This window comes from Eulemur rufifrons, chromosome 29 (genome assembly GCF_041146395.1).
Source record: "Eulemur rufifrons isolate Redbay chromosome 29, OSU_ERuf_1, whole genome shotgun sequence".
Classification (NCBI taxonomy): Eukaryota; Metazoa; Chordata; class Mammalia; order Primates; family Lemuridae; genus Eulemur; species Eulemur rufifrons.
Window position 1 is genome coordinate 11,934,011 of NC_091011.1, and position 13,511 is coordinate 11,947,521.

General features: G+C 40.3%; 1 protein-coding gene across 2 annotated transcripts in view; it reads left to right on the forward strand.

Moving 5' to 3' along the window:
• The first annotated feature begins 5,823 nt into the window (after positions 1 to 5,823).
• COA1 (cytochrome c oxidase assembly factor 1) overlaps positions 5,824 to 13,511 on the forward strand; it is a 71,404-nt gene continuing 63,716 nt past the window's right edge. For both annotated transcript variants that reach the window (XM_069461892.1, XM_069461893.1), the window contains exon 1: positions 5,824 to 5,872. The gene's annotated coding sequence lies outside the window, so the exon portion shown is untranslated. The remainder of the gene's footprint in view (positions 5,873 to 13,511) is intronic.

Here is a 13,511-nt window from a genome sequence, read left to right on the forward strand (position 1 = left end):
GACCACAAATCTCAGTTCTTCTCTCTCATTCTTTGTCTCTATTTGTCCTCACAGGCCCTTTTGCCTCTGCCTATAAACTTGTTTGAACCCTAAAAATTCTCGTGGAATCTACATAGCTCTCAGACCTCACTCCGGTTTTTCACCAGCAAACTTTGTCCTCCACTTACATTCATTCTGTGATGTCCTGAAGTCTGGCTTCTACCTCTGTCCTCCGTTGTAACTGAAGATCCCTATTGCCAATGTGGTTTCCTCAAGCTTTGCTCTACTGAACCCCAACATTGCACTGACAATGTTGACCACCGTCTGCAGCCCTTTCTTCCAAGTCCTCCTTTCTTTCCTACTTTGGTGAAACCGTCCTCCCTTGGCTTCTGCAACACTATTCTTGTGTGCTTCTCCTCATACATCTGTGACTAATTCAGCTTAGCTACTCTCATTAGTTATTCTTCCCTCTGCCTGTACCTTCGCCTTCATCTGGATAACACAGACAGTTGCACCGTTGGTTCTCTTTCAGCTCCCTCGGGGACTCCCACAGATTCCCAGGGCTGTCATCATGCGCTATATCCTAATGACTCCCCAGTATTTACCTCCAGGCTACATGGCTCTCTGAGGCTCCAAATCTAAATGCCCAACTGCCTCTCTTGTTCCAGGTGCTTTGCTAAACCTATCATTCTCCTTGTGTTTATTACTTGGAATTCTTCTATTCAAAAGAATTTTCTCTCATCAGCTATTTGGTTAGCTTGAAATACAGTATATACAGGAAAGGCAGGTGAATAGTTTTTATTTATTCCTTATTTATGTATTTTCAGAATACTGTGTTGGTGACCTAACAACCACCAAAAGAGATCAGGGAATTTGTTTTCTTTAATTACCACTGTGAACTTATATTTTTTCATATATTTAGTGCATTCTGATTCAAGGTAGTCAGTACTTTTTTTGATGATCAAATTTGTCTCATCTTTGGCCAGGTCAAATTGATATCTGCGTCCTTTTAACATGACTCCAATAGTCTTTGATAGCTCCCTTACTTTCAGATATGACAAGATATCCCAGATATATTTTTTATATTTCCCACCCCATACCTGGAGACAGTAATTTCTTCAAAGAGCCCTAGTTTCTTTTATATAGGAAGGTATTTAGAGACCATAATCTGATATTAGGGGTATTCATTGCTAGTCATTATTTTTAGGTCATTTTAGTGAACAGGGCTAGGAAATACTGATTTTCTTTAGAAGAGAAAATACGTAATTCCTGCACTTACACCAATATTTTTTGTTCAAAATAAAGACTACTGGGATTTTGTATTTGCATCTTGTTTTCTTTTTCTTTCTTTCTTTTCTTTTTTTTTTTTTGAGACAGAGTCTTGCTCTGTTGCCCAGGCTAGAGTGAGTGCCGTGGTGTCAGCCTAGCTCACAGCAACCGCAAATTCTTGGGCTCAAGCGATCCTTCTGCCTCAGCCTCCCGAGTAGCTGGGACTACAGGCATGCACCACCATGCCCAGCTAATTTTTTCTATGTATATTTTAGTTGTCCATATAATTTCTTTCTATTTTTTTTTTCAGTAGAGACGGGGTCTTGCTCTTCCTCAGACTGATCTCGAACTCCTGAGCTCAAATGATCCACCCGCCTTGGCCTCCCAGAGTGCTAGGATTATAGGTGTGAGTCACTGCGCCTGGCCTGTGTCTCATTTTCTTATTGTGAAAATATTGGTTCCCAACAACAAACACTTATATAATTATTTATTCGCTTTTTTTTTTTTTTTTTTTTTTTTTTTGAGATAAAGTCTTTCTCTGTTGCCCAGGCTGGAGTTCAGTGGTGTAATCATAGCTCACTGTAACCTCCAACTCCTGGGCTCAAGTGTTCCTCATGCCTCAGCTTCCCGAGTAGCCGGGACTACAGACATATACCCCATACCTGGCTAATATTTTTATTTTTTGGGAAGATGGGGTCTGGTTATGTTACCCAGGCTGGTCTCAAACTCCTGGCCTCAAGTTAGCCTCCTGCCTTGATCTACCAAAGTGTTGGGATTACAGGCATGAGCCACCATGCCTGGCCCACCTATTGGCTTTTATCCTAATACACACACATATACATTAAATATTATATAACTTCAAAATAACACTATTACTACAAATACAAACTTACTGAATTCAATTTATGATTTTTTGCAGGTATTTTTGACTTGAGATGTATTTGTACATGATATTTTTTCTCCATTGTAGATGAGTTAATTCAATTCTTTCCCTTCACATGGCCATCTTCTTTGTGTATCTGTCTCTGTGTCCAAATTTTCCCTTTTCATAAGGACAGCAGACACATTGGATTAGAGCCCACGTTACTGACCTCATTTTAACTTGATTATCTCTGTAAAGGTGCTTGCTGTCTCCAAAAAAGGTCACATTCTGAGGTACTAAAGGTTGGGACTTCAAAGGCTGGTCATGATAATTTTTGAAGTCATGGTAATTTTTCTCCAAGTGTTTATAACACTAACTTTATACAGAGTTAATTTCATTTGTTTAATTTTTGCTTCTTTTAGGTTTTTATTTTAAAATGCACTTTGGCAGGGTGAGGTGGCTCATGCCTGTAATCCTACCATTCTGGGAGGCCAAGGCGGGAGGATTGCTGGAGGTCAGGAGTTTGAGACCAGCCTTAGCAAGAGTGAGACCCCATCTCTACTAAAAAAAAATAGAAAAACTTAGCTGGGCATGGTGGCACGTGCCTGTAGTCCCAGCTACTGGGAAGGCTGAAGCAGGAGGATTGCTTGGGCCCAGAGTTTGAGGTTGCTGTGAGCTAGGCTGATGCCACAACACTCTAGCTGGGGCAACACAGCAAGACTCTGTCTCAAAATAAATAAAGAAAGAAAATGCACTTTTAATTTAATTTTGATTCTTACTTGTGTATAAATATATATTTGGCTCCAAAATATTATAAAAACTATAAAGCCTGGTATATTCAGAGGTCTAGCTTCCATCCCTGTTTCCTTTTTTCTTCCTCTATTTCCTACAAAATGAGAATTTAGGTTATTTCTAATGTTACGCATTAAAAACAATGCACCTAGATATGTATTTTCATATTGCTGAAAGTTATACATTCAGGGTAGATTCCCAGAAGTAGTACTGCTGTGTCAAAAAGTAAGTATATATGTAGCTCTGTTAGGCATGTTCAAATTTCCTTCCAGAAGAGTTGAACAAATTTGAAATTCCAACAGCAATGTATCAGAGTGCCTATTTCCCTATAGCCTCAACAACAGAATATATTGTCAAATTAAAAAAATTTTGCCAATCTAAGTGAGAAGTATTATCTCAGTGGTGTTTTCATTTGTATTTCCCTATAATGAATGAGTTTAAACATTTTTTTCATATTTTTCATATTTTTCAGGGTCATTATACCTTTTGTGAACTGTCAGTTCATGTCTTTCCATTTTGTATTGGATTTTTGATTTTTTGTCCAAAAATTTATAAGATTTTTTTTTTTTTTTTGAGATAGAGTCTTGCTCTGTTGCCCAGGCTAGAGTGCCATGGCATCAGCCTAGCTCACAGCAACCTCAAACTCCTGGGCTTAAGCGATCCTCCTGCCTCAGCCTCCTGAATAGCTGGGACTACAGGCATGCACCACCATGCTTGGCTAATTTTTTCTATATATTTTTAGTTGTCCAGATAATTTCTTTCTATTTTTTCAGTAGAGACGGGATCTTGCTCTTGCTTAGGCTGGTCTTGAACTCCTGAGCTCAAACGATCCGCCAGCCTCAGCCTCCCAGAGTGCTAGGATTACAGGCGTGAGCCAATGTGCCCGGCCCTCCTAAGCTTTTTATTAGTTGATTTAGTCTGTGAAATATCAAGCTTGGAGGATTGCTTGAGGCCAGGAGTTCAAGACCAGCCTGGGCAACATAGGGAGACCCCTGCTCTTTTTTTTTTTTTTTTTTTTTGAGACAGAGTCTCACTCTGTTGCCCGGGCTAGAGTGAGTGCCGTGGCGTCAGTCTAGCTCACAGCAACCTCAAACTCCTGGGCTTAAGCGATCCTACTGCCTCAGCCTCCCGAGTAGCTGGGACTACAGGCATGTGCCACCATGCCCGGCTAATTTTTTTGTATAATGTCTTTCTATTTTTAGTAGAGACGGGGTCTCACTCTTGCTCAGGCTGGTCTCGAACTTCTGACCTCGAGCGATCCACCCGCCTCGGCCTCCCAGAGTGCTAGGATTACAGGCGTGAGCCACCGCGCCCGGCCTTAGACCCCTGCTCTTAAAAAAAAAAGTTAGCAGGGTGTGTGCTGTGCGCCCATAATCCCAGAGACTCAGGAAGCTGAGGTAGGAGGATTGTTTGATTTGAACCTAGGAGTTGGAGGCTCCAGGGAGCTATGATCATGCCACTGCATTCCAGCCTAGGCCACAGTCCTTATAATGCAAACACCTCAAAACATGATTAGTTTCTATTAATTCTCTGGAAAAGAAACTTCCTGGGAACTCAGAATTTAATGGTAGACTGCTTTGATAATGTGCTCATTTAGCCAGTGGATTCCAAAATGATGGAATGTATGTCTGGCAACCAATTGTTGTGTGAGAAGAAAAGAATAGAACTTCTGTTAGTATTTTACCTCATCTTTTCAAGAAAATTTTTTTTTTTTTTTTTTTTTTTTTTTTACAGACAACGTCTCACTCTGTCACCCAGGCTGGAGTGCAGTGGCATGATCATAGCTCACTGCAACATCAAACTCTGGGCTCAAGTGATCCTCCTGCTTCAGCCTTCCAAATGCTAGGACTACAGGCTCTTGTCACCACTCCTGGCAATTAAAAAAAATTTTTTTGGAGGGACAGGGTCTCACTATGTTGCTCAGGCTAGCCCCCAACTCCTGGGCTCAAATAATCCTCCTGCCTCAACCTCCCAAAGCGCTGGGATTTCAGGTGTGAGCCACTTCCCCACGGCCTACCTCACTTTTTAAAAGTTCTACATCTTGTGGAAGTTTTTTAGCATGCATATTAATATCATACATAATTCACGTAAATAATCTAATTTTTTTCCTGATAAAGATGTGTAATCAAGAGTTTGAAGACTAATGCCTTCAACTAAAGTTAGTCTTGGACTTATTGCTTCGTGGAGGAAAGGTACTTGGACTTCAAGCTTGACATTAAAAAAGTAAATGATAGTGATAATACTGGTGATGATGACAACGGAATGATGAAGATGAAAATAATAATAGCTAACATTTACTGAGCACATACAATGTGCCAGACACTATTCTAAGTGCTTTCCATCTTCAGAACAAATTATGAGGTTAATGCTATTAATATCCATTTGACTTCTAAACTCTAGAACAGAGACTATTGTATTAGTTTTTCCTTACTCCTGTATTTCCTGGTGCAGAATAGGCATTTAATTTGAAGAAAAAAATAAAATTTATTTTTAAAATTTTTTTTCGCCTTCTGGAGTTTTGGAAAAACAAAGTAAAATTTAATTTTGCCTAATTTCTCAGCCTCGCAGGTCCCAATGCGTTTCAGTCCCTGGAGGCCAGCAGAAGTGCGGGATCCCTGAGAGAAAAAACATGAGCCAGTAGTTTAAATCTTCTAGCCTCATGTAGCTGGGCTGACTGGATGCAGAAAAAAACAAACAAACGGGGATCGGAGGAGGCGAGCCCCCGGGGCAAGTCCGAGACTCTGAGAAACTCGCAAGCGATCTTCAACCTGAACCTGCCTTGCCCTTTGACCATTGTTAGCGTTTAGAACAGGCGGCGCGCGTTTTGACGCTCTAGCTCCGCGAAGAGGAGACGCCGGAAGTCTCGACTGCTCTTCACGGGGCGTGTCCGCTCGTGAGCATTTTCCGCCGACTCCCCTCACCCGGAAACGCTCCACGCTTGCTTCAGCGTGGTACTTCTGTCGCTGACAGGTTAGTTTCTCCCGGTTGTAGGAGTCTCTGTCTCTCCCTCCACAAGGAGCGTTTGTCTTCTCAGTCCGAGCGGCCGCGTTTGCGCGCGGGGTGGGCTGCTGCAAGGGGAGTTTCCTCAGGGATCGCCTCCCCGCCGTCGCCGGGTCGTGACCTCCCTGCGCTGCATCATTGGCGCCTGGGGACCCGCCGTGGCTCCGCGCCCTGGGAGGCCACAGGTGTCCCCACCTGCTCGGAGTCATGAGGCTGAAGCTAACCGTGCTGAGCGTCCCCAACAGCATATTTTTGAAGAGTTGAGGTCTTTTCGAAGAGGTGGAGCTGGGCATTTGTTGGCGGTCCTAAATTTCAACACCTTGAGGAGTACCCTGCCTCGATTATTGTAGGAAAAGATTTTCTGGTTCAGTAGTCATAATATTTTTTGTCCTCATAACACTTGAAGAATAGAAAACCCAACGGGCTGACTACAGAAGTTATTTTCTATGTAGGGGAAGGTGCATGTATGTATACATGTATGTATCAGTGTCTGTCCGTGAGTCTGAGTGTGTATTTTGTAGGGTGCTATGTACAATTAAAAGAAATCCATAGAGATTCTGATACTTTGATAATGTGCTTCTCCAATCTTTCCCTGATTCCTCATTTTCTCCTGAGGGGCATTGTTCTTTGGATGGAAGTAGCTTACACTTTGCACATTAAGACATAGATCTATCTGATTGTGTTATTCCTGTGCTCAAAATCTTAACTGCCCTTAGAATAATACATGCTTCTTAGCCTGGCTTCAAGACCCTTCAAGATCTTGCCTCAGCTCAATTTTTCAGTTTTTTTCTCCTTTCATGGATAGCACATCCATAGGTACATACACTCACATTATGCTCCTGCCATGCCAATCTGCAGTAATTCATCACTTTGGATATAACAAAGTTTTATATGGTTTACCCAAGTTTTAATTTTTATTCTTCCATTCAGCTAGAATTTATTGAATTCTTGATAATTGCTAGGTACTGTTTTAAAAAATTTTTTATTTTTAATCATTATGGGTACATAATAGTTTTGTATCTTTATAGGATGCATGTGATGTTTTGGTACAGGCATACAATGTGAATTAATGAAATCAGAGTAATTGAGATATCCGTCACCTCAGGCATTTAACATTTGTGTTAGGAACATTACAATTCCACTCTAACTTATTGTTGATTATAGTCACTTTGTTTTGCTATCTACCAACTACTGTTTGGAGAGCTGGAGATAAAATGGAAAAAACCCAATGCAATCTTCAGTCCTTTAAAAAATAGCTTTACTGTTATATGGTTCACATGCCATAGAATTCACCCATTTAAAACGTACAGTGATTTTTAGTACATTCACAAAGTTGTACAACTATCACCACAATCAATTTTAGAACATTTTCGTCACCCCCACCCCTGTACTCATTTGGCAGTCTCTCCTGATTTCCCCAGCTTGATTCCACATTCTAAGCCCTAAGCAACTATTAATTTTCTGTCTGAAAATTTGCCTGTTCTGGATTGTTCGTGTAAATGAAATTATACGTTATATGGTATTTTTTGACTGGCTTCTTCTGTTTAACATTCACGTTCATTCATGTTATAGCATGTATCGGTACTTCATTTCTTTTTATTGCTGGATAATTTATTATATGGATATACCACCACTTATCCACTGGTTGGCTGGTGGACATTTGGGTTGTTTCTCTACTTTTTGACTATTACGAATAACTTTGCTATGACCATTCATGTGCAAGTTTTTGTGTGAACATCATGTTTTCATTTCTCTGGGGAATATACCTAGGTTCATATGGTAACTTTGTTTAATTTTTTTTTTTTTTTGAGATAGTCTCACTCTGTTGCCTGGGGCTAAAGTGCTATGGCATCAGCCTAGCTCACAGCAACCTCACACTCCTGGGCTCAAGTGATCTTCTTGCCTCAGCCTCCTGAGTAGCTGGGACTACAGGCACACACCACCATGCCCAGCTATTTTTTTCTATTTTCAGTAGAGACGGGATCTCACTGTTGCTCAGGATGGTCTCAAACTCCTGACCTCAAAGCGATCCTGTTGCCTCGGCCTCCCAGAGTGCTAGGATAACAGGCATGAGCCTTCATGCCCAGTCTTATTTAATTTTCTACTTTAGATTTCAGGAAGTTATTCTCTTATTCTCTTGTTCATGTTCAATATACTGCGTTAGATTTGTGAGAGCTATATTGGACAATTGGTCACCATATAGTAAGTACTTATTTCATGCTAGCAGACATTTATTTGAAGATCTAATGTGTGCAGAGTTTAACTGTTCCGTATTGATTGGGGCATTCTGGGAAATGTAGTATTATGAAATCCTATTAACAGGAGTCAGCCTGGGCAACATAACTATCTCTTAAAAAAATAAGAACATTTAGCCAGGTGTGTGATGTGTGTCTATAGTCCTAGCTACTTGGGAGGCTGAGGTGAGAGGATTGCTCGAACTCAGAAGTTGGAAATTATAGTAAGCTATGATCATGCCACTGCACTCCAGCCTGGGTGGCAGTGTGAGACTCCATCTCTAAAAATAAATAAATAATAAATAAATTCCAATTAACCTTGTTTTGATATTTGTTTTTCTTATTTCATTGGTTAAAAGGTAGTAGTTCAAAAATTTTGAGAGACCACATGTTTTTGAAAATCTGAAGAAAGCTATATACCCTACCTCCATAGAAAAATTTGCATTTCTCTATTTTGTATACAATGTCCAAGGCTTCATTTCTTCCTCATGGCCTGATTCCAGTTAGGACTCCATGTTTCTTGCTTCAGTGTTGTTTTTTTTTTTTTAATTGTGATGAAACATATGCAACCGAAAATTTACCATTTTAATGATTTTTAAGTGTACAATTCAGTGGCATTACGTACTTTTACATTGTGTAACCATCACTAATATCCATCCCCAGAACATTTTCATCTTTACAAACTGACACTCTGCAACAATTAAACAATAAATCTCTATTCCCCCCACCTCTCTGGCCCCTGGCAACCACCATTCTATTTTCTGTCTCTATGAATTTGACTACTCTAGTGACCTGATACAAGTGCAGTCATATAAAGTTTATTCTTTTGTATCTGGTTTATTTCATTTAGCATAATACCTTCAAGGTTCATTCATGTTGTAGCATGTGTCAGAATTTCCTTCCTTTTAAAGGCTGAAAGTAATATTCCATTGTACGTATAGACAATATTTTTTTTTTTTTTTTTTTTTAGACAAAGTCTCACTTTGTTGCCTGGGCTAGAGTGAGTGCCGTGGCGTCAGCCTAGCTCACAGTAACCTCAAACTCCTGGGCTCAAGCAATCCTCCTGCCTCAGCTTCCCGAGTAGCTGGGACTACAGGCATACGCCACCGTGCCCGGCTAATTTTTTCTATATATATTTTTAGTTGTCCATATAATTTCTTTCTATTTTTAGTAGAGATGGGGTCTCGCTCTTGCTCAGGCTGGTCTCGAACTCCTGACCTCGAGCGATCCTCCCCACTTGGCCTCCCAGAGTGCTAGGATTACAGGCGTGAGCCACCGCGCCTAGCCGACAACATTTTGTTTATACATTCATTAATAGACATTTGGGTTTTTACCACCTTTTGGCTATTGTGAATAGCGCTGCTGTGAATGTTGGTATATAAATATCTGTTTTAGTTCCTGCTTTCAGCGGTTTTAGGTATATACCCAAAAGTGGACTTGCTGTATCATAGGGTAATTCTTTTAAGTTTTTGAGGAACTGCCCGTGTGCTTTAGTGTTTTTGGTCATTTACCTAGAATATGAGATTTAAAAGAATTGTGTGATTTAGGCATGTATTATCACATTTACCTTTCTAAAGATATAAATTCAAAGGGCCATTTCCTAGATGAAGGGATGTGGATGATTTTGTCTTAGGACTTGGAAATCTTTGAGTTTCAAAATTATTAGAATTCAGACTAAAAAGGTTTACCTAGTTTCCCAAATCCTAAACATCTCTGTGATCCAAGATCTTGGGTTGTTTTTTTTCCCCCTTAATGCTTTCTGTGCTTTTAGTCTTTGTGGGCAAATTACTCATCACGGCAGACTCTCAAATGGAGGTGAGTTTGCAAACTTGCATAGTTCAAAAAGTTTGTGAATTAGTCTAGTATGATACTACTGCTCTACTTTGACAGTTACCCTGGTATGCGGTGAATATTGCTGCTTCTGACAGGCAAGTTTAACTCCCTCAAAGCAAAGATAAACCATGTCATTAATTAATTGAAGAATGGGAAATAACCAACATTATTCTTTCTTATGACTGTGTTAACGGAAAAAAAAGCCAAACTCTGTAAAATAATTTTAAAGAGATTTATTCTGAGCCAAATTTGAGGATCATGACCCGGAGCCACGCCCAAGAGGCCTTGAGCAAGTGGACTGGCTGTGGCAGGGTTATAGTTTGGTTTTATACATTTGAGGGAGACAGGGGTTATAGGTAAAGTCATACATCAATACGTGGGACTCATACATTGATTTGGCCCGAAAAGGTGGGCCATCTCGAAGGGGGAGGGGGTTGCAGGTTATAGGTGGGTTTGAATATTCTTTGGCTTGTAATTGGTTAAAGACCTGGAGCTTTGTCTAAAGGCTTGGAATGTTTTAACATAGTTGCTGTTTATCAGAGATAAGCCTTGGACATTTGTTGTGTAAATTGAGGGCCTGTAGGTTTGTCTTGCATACCCTTAGGCTTGTTAATGGGTTACAAAGGATGTCCCCAAGAAGGGAGAGGGTCATGATGAGGCATGTCTGACCTCCCTCCTCCTGGCAGGCAATTTAGTTTTAGGATATTCCTTTGGCCACGAGGGGTCCATTCAGTCAGCCGGTGGGGGGCGGCGGGGAGGGGGTGCGGTGAGCCTTAAAATTTTATTTTAGTTCACAACTGTTACTCTTTTTTCAACTATCCTATTCTTGGAACTGTAAATTGTGGGTACTTAGATCCCTCTCAATAGCCATTAGCTGTGGCCTTCCTGGGATCACTGGGGAAATGTAGAAAAATAGACAACAGTGTGGCTCAACCAAAACTTTGAAAACTAAGATCTCATGCGGCCTGCCAGATCCTGGGAACAGGATGGCTTAAGGGCTGCTCTAAGAATTAAAGGGCCAAGGATTTACATGGGTTATACCCTTTCTGCCCACCTCTCCATCCAATTGCAACATCTTACCTGAGCTCCCAGTTTAATATTCCCTCATCACTGTTACAACGCATATCACATTATAACACAGCAAGTGTATTATCAAGAGAGATGGGAGGAACGAGTGTGTTAATGGAATTTTTGCTTTTAGTTTTTTGGGTCTATTTGTCATCCTAGTGATTTGTCTTCTTGTGGTTTCTTGGTGTCTTACTGCATTTGGCATCTGCAAATGTACTGTAAAGGTCCCTAGATGGATTGGGGTGCTCCAGATCTCTTGAAACTTTGATATCACTTAGATTCATATTTGACTCCCTCAATATCTAGCAAATACCAAGATTACTTAGATGCTAAGCACCCAGCTTTGCCTGTTTATGCTCCAGCTTAAACAGGGAGACAAACCACAATCAGATAAAGAATGCCTTTGTGGCCAGGTGCGGTGGCTCACGCCTGTAATCCTAGCATTCTAGGAGGCCGAGGCGGGAGGATCACTTGAGGTCAGTAGTTTGAGAGCGAGACCCTATCTCTACCAAAAATAGAAAAAATTAGCCGGGCATGCTGGTGCATAGCTTTAGTCCCAGCCACTCGGGTGGCAGAGGCAGGAGGATTACTTGAGCCCAGGAGTTTGAGGTTGCAGTGAGCTATCACAATGCCACTGCACTCCAGCCTCGGCAACAGAGTGAGACCCCGTCTCAAAAAATAAAAAGCCAAACCAACCAACCAAACAAAAAAGAATGCCTTTGTAAGACTACTTTTGAAGTTATCAGAATCAAACGTTATTACCGATTCCTAACTTTTGGTTATAGATTGTTACCTCTCATTGGACCGTCCTATGCTAGAGACAAAGATTGACTTTGAGTGTACAATGGTAGCCTTTAGAAATACTTCCACATCCACATTTAAGTATTTCAACATGCCATATTACTTTAGGTCCTTTCAATAATTTTATTTGGGTCTCAGGTCTTTGAGCTGTAAGTGGAAAAACTATTGAATTTTATGTGAATACTTTCACATTTTAACTTTTTATAATTTTTTTCCTCCTTTCTATAAACTTGAGTATTTTTATCCTCATATCTGTCAAAGACTCTATCTGTCTTTTAAAAAAATTATCATGCAGTAAAGTGAACTTTTTTTCGTCTGGTGTAAGGGATTATGAGCTTTAACCCAGGAATAGATTTGTGTCAACATCACCATAATCAGGATAGGGAATGGTTGCCTCACCAGAAAAACTCCCTAGTGCTATCTCTTCGTGATCACACCTTCCTCTCATCCAAGTCACCCAAACCAAAAAGTAAATAATCATTTTTTGTTTTTATTATGGGAAGCGGTAAAGTTGCACTCCTGCTTTTCCTCTTTACTAAGAGTTTTATCTGAGTATGATGGGCAAGAAAGGATAAAATCAACATAATCCCTTTTCATTTTCTTTCAGAAACTTAAAAAACTCTCACAAACTTGTTTAGGAATGAAAACATTATGTTAGTGATTTCTTCCAACAGGTGGCAGTGTTGTACTTTAATAGAACATTTATAAGGATTGTACAGCTTCTTGTCAGGAGGAAAATAATTGCTCTAAATCTTTTTTGTAAGAAATGAGATTTATTTCCCACAGTATGGAAGCCGGGAAGTCCAAGATTGGGGAGCCTTATCTGGTGAGAGCCCTCTTGTTGGTGGGGACTCTGCAGAGTCCTGAGGCAGCACAAGGTGTCACATGCTGAGGGGGCAGAATGTGCTAATGTGCTCTAAGTTTTTACCTCACAAAACAAGATGGCTAATTAAGAACTGACATTTAACTCTTGAATCTATTTCTTGAATCTATTCCAAAATCTTATTCTTGTAATGATACTAGGAAAGCAATCTGTAGATAAAAGTTACCTTAATGTTAAAATACATTTGCATTTGTTTTCAAATGGTTTTAAATATTTGCAGAGTTATGACTTAACTCTTTCCTTAAGGTTAACGTTTGTGGCAAGAATGACTCCAGTGTTATGGATGAATCTGTGAGTCATAGAATCTTATCAATGAGACTTCAGATGTTTGTATTCTGGCCTTCTCTTTCACGTGTATGAACCCCATCTATAGATCTCTGGCAGTTGGTGACATTGATCAGCTAATGGAGCAGATGTGGAAGAAATCTACAGGTTTCAACTGCCAGCACCCTAAGTTTGAAGCCCTATTGGAGATATTCTGTGGGAAATGATGAAGTGGAGCTTGTGAGACATTCGCACTTAGGTAGCTCATAGGTTTTCAAACCTAACCCATCCAAAACAGGGATTTTCTTTTTCTTTACACTTCCAGCAACTTATGTCTGGCAGTATATACTTCCTGGGGACTGGGATTGCTATTCATCCAGATGCTCATGAGTGATATCTGGGGTCATCTTTAAGACCTCTCAGCATTCTCCTGATTCTGCCTTTTAAATGTTGTCAGTTGTGGTCATTTCATCTCTAGCTCTGTCATCCTCATCCAAACTACCATTATTTTTCACCTAGACACTGC